This window comes from Pristis pectinata, chromosome 2 (assembly GCF_009764475.1).
Source record: "Pristis pectinata isolate sPriPec2 chromosome 2, sPriPec2.1.pri, whole genome shotgun sequence".
Lineage (NCBI taxonomy): Eukaryota > Metazoa > Chordata > Chondrichthyes > Rhinopristiformes > Pristidae > Pristis > Pristis pectinata.
In genome coordinates, this window is record NC_067406.1 from 6,228,786 (window position 1) to 6,234,240 (window position 5,455).

At 44.9% G+C, this 5,455-nt stretch overlaps 1 non-coding gene across 1 annotated transcript; it reads right to left on the minus strand.

Moving 5' to 3' along the window:
• Positions 1-4,671: 4,671 nt before the first annotated feature.
• On the minus strand, positions 4,672-4,744 carry trnaf-gaa (transfer RNA phenylalanine (anticodon GAA)). Its single transcript has one exon. It is a non-coding gene; the product is annotated as a tRNA-Phe (tRNA).
• Positions 4,745-5,455: the final 711 nt, after the last annotated feature.

A 5,455-nucleotide genomic window follows, 5' to 3' on the forward strand; every position in this document is an offset into this window, starting at 1 on the left:
AGAGTAGAAAAGTAAGGAGGAGATGTGATTGAAACATATAAGATCCTGAAGGGTCTGGAAAGGTGGCAGTGGAATGGTCTTGGTATTGGTATTTGTTTATTATTGTCACTTGTACCGAGGTGCAGTGAAAAACTTGTCTTGCATACCGATCATACAGGTCAATTCATTACACAGTGAAGTTACATTCAGTTAGTACAGAGTGCATTGAGGTAGTACAGGTAAAAACAATAACAGTACAAAGTGTCACAGCTACAGAGGAAGCGCAGTACAGGTAGTCAATAAGGTGCAAGGTTAAACAAGGTAGATTGTGAGTTCAGAATCCATCTCATCGTATAAGGGAACCATTCAATAGTCTTATCACCATGGGATAGAAGCTGTCCTTGAGCCTGGTGGTACGTGCCCTCAGGATCCTGTATCTTCTTCCTGATGGGAGAGGGGAGAAGAGAGAATGACCCGAGTGGGTGGGGTCTTTGATTATGCTGGCTGATTCACCAAGGCAGCGAGAGGTTGTGGGACAATCTAGAACTAAGGATCACCATTGAGAATATAGAACAGTACAGCGCAGGAACAGGCCCTTCGGCCCACAGTGTCTGCATCGAGCACGAAGCTGAATTAAATTAATTCTCCTCTGCCTGCATATTATCCATATCCCTCCATTCCCCGCATGTGTCTGTCTAACAGTTTCTTAAACATCTCTATTGTATCTGCTTCCACCACCACCGCCGGCCAGCCGTTTCAAGCACCCACCACTCTCTGTGAAATAAACTTGCCCCGTGCATCTCCTTTAAACTTTCCCCCCTCACCTTATATGCATGTCCTCTACCACTTGACATTTCTACCCTAACTATGACTCTCATAATTTGATAAACCTCTATCAGTTCTCCCCTCAGCCTCCGATGCTCCAGAGAAAACAATCCAAATTTGTGTGTAGCGGTTAGCGTAACGCTATTACCACGTCAGCGACCCAGGTTCAATTCCGGCCACTGTCTGTAAGGAGTTTGTACGTTCTCCCCGTGTCTGTGTGGGTTTCCTCCAGGTGGTCCGGTTTCCTCCCACATTCCAAAGACGTGCGGGTTAGGAAGTTGTGGGCATGCTATGTTGGCGCCGGAAGCGTGGTGACACTTGCGGGCTGCCCCCAGAACACTCTACGCAAAAGATACAGTTGACTGTGTGTTTCAATGTATGTGTGACTAATAAAGAAATCTTATCTTATCTTATCTAGCTCATACCCTCTAATCCAGGCAGCATCCTGGTAAACTTCTCCTGCACCCTCTCCAAAGTCTCCACATCCTTCCTGTAATGGGGTGACCAGAATGGCGCACATTACTCCAAGTGCAATGTTTTATATAACCAAAGTTTAAAAATAAGGGGTCCCCTATTTAAGGCAGAGTTGAGGGTAAATATTTTCTCTCTGAGGGTCATGGGTTTTTGGAACTCTCTTCCTCAAAGTGCAGTGGAAGTAGAGTCTTCCAGAGTTTGATGGAAGTTCCTGAGTTGGATTGAGGAACTCACTGCCTGTATGGGTGTTCGAAACAGAAAAGTAATCAGTGCCTTTAAAAATTGATTGGATAGGTGCTTGAGAGAGGCATTTGCAGAATACAGGGAAAGGCAAAGAGATTGGAACTGACCAGACTGTTCTACTAGGCTCAGATTCGATGGGCTGAATGTCTTCTTCCTGTGGCATAGCATTTCTACGATGCTTACCAATAGGCCCGAGAAAGTGGGAGCAATCTGGAATGTACATCTTATCTTATAACGGAGTGATTCTGCAATGAAGCTGTGACACACTGCTGCAGCTAGTAAAGCCACTGCTTCACAACTCCGATCACCTGGGTTCGATCGCGACCTTGGATGCTGTCTGTGTGGAGTTTGCACGTTCTCTCTATGACCGCATGGGTTTCCTCCAGGTGCTCCGGTTTTTTCCCACATCCCAAGGACTTGCGGGTCAGTAGGATAATTGGCCACTGTAAATTGCCCGAAGTAAAATTGGTGAATTGGTAAATTAAAATTGGAAAATTGGTTTATTATTGTCACGTGTACCAAGCTACAGTGAAAAACTTTGTTCTGCATGCCATCCAAACAGATCATTTCATCACGTCAGTACATTGAGGTAGTACAAGGGAAAACAATCACAGAATGCAGAATAACGTGTTACAGTTACAGAGAAAGTGCTGTGCAGGTAGACAAGGTTATGATGAGGTAGATTGTGAGGTGAAGAGTCCATCTTATCGTACTAGGGGACCGTTCAATAGTCTTATAACAGTGGGATAGAAGCTGTCCTTGAGCCTGGTGGTACATGCTTTCAGGGTTCCGTATCTTTTGCGACAGGACAGTGTGCAGGTGAGTGGTAGAATGTGGGAGTAGTTGATGATAATGTGGGGTAAAAAAAAATTGGATTGATATAAGATTGGTGTAAAAGGGTGATTATGGCCGGTGCAGACTTGGTGGGCCGAAGGGCCTGTTTCTGTGCAGTATATATGACTCGTGACTCTAAATGACAACAAGGAGTTGGTAAGAGAGTGAGACAGAGAGCTGGTTGGAGGCACAGTGTACGAGGCAGGTGATGTGATTAGCTGGAATATCTTCGTTCCCAGGCCTTGACACTGCAGTCACCAATGGGTTATCTAACTGAACTACTTCATAGGAGCCTGCAGCAGGAATGAAAGTTAAAGGACATCTCCTTACGGTCCCACTCTCTTGGACTGCAGATAGGAACAGGACCATGAGGAGGCCATTCAGCCCTGAAACGTCTTCTCCATTCGATGGCATTGCGGCTGACTTGTGACGTTGCACTGGGCAATCATATCTTGCCTTAATGCTCTACAAAAATCTATCAATATCAGAATTAATTTAACAATTGAGATCAATTACCATTTGCAGAACAGGGCTCCAAATCCGTCCCGGTCTCAGTGTGTAGAAATGCTTCAGAACTTTGAAAGGCCTGGCTCTATATAATGCCCCGTGATCCTAGAATTACCAACCAGCAGAAATAATTCCTCCCGAATCGCCCTTTAACACCATGAAAACTTCAATTAAATTGCTCCTTAAACTTCTAAATGGCAGTCTCTGATAATTTAGCTCCTAGAGTGCAAGTATCGTCTGGCAAATCCATTGATAAATTGAAGAAACCAATAAATCATTTTACCCTCCCAATGTACAATTTCTTTATCCAACTCGTTTTACAAAGTTCTCATTGAAACAGCTCAGGACTTAAAAATGTCCCTCTCACATCCTCTCTGGTCATATTTTAATTATCTTAAATCTGTGTCATCTGGTGATTGACCCATATTTATTCTGTCAAAACTCCTTTGTAATTTTGAACATCTCTATTGGATATTTTAATCTGTTGTTTTTAAATTGATTTCCAAATGCATTTAATGAATATTGCAATATTGGTTTTATATGCAGAAACGCAGATCCAGATCTGATTAAGACCTTGCACTGCAATCAACTCTCAGCTCTCCTTGCTGAATGAAACATCCCGAGGCACTCTTTATTAACACAGTAATATCAGGTTAGAGGGAACGCTGCTTGTTGATTGCTGTGCCTGATGTTCAGTACTGTTAGGAGGCTTTAAACCCAGGAATTCCCTGATGCGCAGAGCAGGTAATACGATAAAGTCTGACCCTGGTGAGAAGTGGCTTGACAAGTCTTACAAACACTGAGATCGATAGTCTTTTTTTGGGATACAGGGTATCAAGGGACATGCATCAAAGGTGGATACATGGAGTTCAGCTATAGATCAGCCATGATCTAATTAAATGGCAGGACAGGGTCCAGGGATTGAACGGCTGACTCCTGTACTTTTATCATTCACCCACCTATGATCTATGATAGAAATAGAAAGTTCTGGAAACACTCAGCAGGTTAGGCAGCATGCTGGAAAGAGAAATTTTCAGGTCCGAGATCCATCATCCGAACTGGGAAAAAGGGAAAAGTTCAGTTGCAGAGAAGGTGAGGGAGGGATGGGTAGAACAGTGGGAATATCTCTGGTAGGGTGAGACCAAATAAGTGCCAAGTTAGAGGCGTCCCTGTCTGTGTTACGTGATGTGAACAGCAAGGCTGATGGGACATGCCCAGCAGGTCGAGCTGTATTAATGGAGTGAGAATAACTATGCCAGTATCACAGATGGATGACTGGCAGAAATGGCCAGTTGTGATATAGACAGAAAGGAAGAAAGAGTTATCCAAAGTTGGAGGATTTGATGTTGATTCTGCAACGTGCCCAGGCAGAAGATGAGATGTTATTCCTCAAGCTCGCGTTGGTCCATCACAGACTCGTCACTCCCTTCCATCCAGTCCATCTTCACAGTGCATGACTTTGGGAAAGCTAACAGTACCGTGAAGGATAAGAAAAGATTTCTTTATTAGTCACATGTACATCAAAACACACAGTGCAATGCATCTTTTGCGTAGAGTGTTCTGGGGGGGCAGACTGCAAGTGTCGCCACACTTCTGCCGCCAACATAGCATGCCCACAACTTCCTAACCTGTACGTCTTTGAAATGTGGGAGGAAACCGGAGCACCTGGAGGAAACCCACGCAGACACGGGGAGAACGTACAAGCTCCTTACAGACGGCAGTATGAATTGAACCTGGGTCGCTGGTGCTGTAATAGCGTTACGCTAACTGCTACACTACCGTGCCACCAATAAAGACGTTCCTTACCACTGCTGAAACGCAGGATTGAACCGGGGACCTTTAGATCTTCAGACTAATGCTCTTCCAACTGAACTATTTCAGCAGGGGACAGAGTCCTCGTCAGGGCAACTTTTCCTTCATTTTGAACCATGTCTGATGCAACTGAGTTGTCCTCAGTCCAAGACTGGTATCACCTCTGGAGCTGAACACAGTCGTTATATAACTGTGACATAACTTTCTCAAACTTGGTGGAGACTTTGGTCACAAATTCAGAACCTCACCTCGCATGTCTGCGAGGAGGATAACCTCAGGGATGCAATGATTATGACAAATGCGGTAACTGCAGAGAAGTCTTCCTTCTCTTTGCCACAGTGAAGATCGTTGACAGGGCCCTCCTCAGCTGGCTCCTCCCAATGGACGACTTCCAGGGAGGATTTTCTCTATCCGGAGGAACAAAAAGAACATAAAACATAAGATGATAGGAACAGGATCTTGATGTAGGGTTTCGACCTAACCATCGGCAATTCCTTCTCCCCCTACGGATGCTGCTCGACCCGTGGAGTTCCTCCAGCAGATTGCATGTTGCTCCAGATTCCAGCATCTGCAGTCTCTTGTGCCTCCATGGGTCCATAACACACATTATCTCAGTACAGACTGCTGTCGAACAAGCTGGTGTTTTACCACAATGCTGTACCTCACTTCCAGCGCTGCAGTGAAGCTAATCCATGGAACAAGAGGGAAACTGTTCAGCTTAATCCACCTCTGCTCATAACCAAGGTTACCCAACCTCGAGCTGCAGTACGCAGATAATACG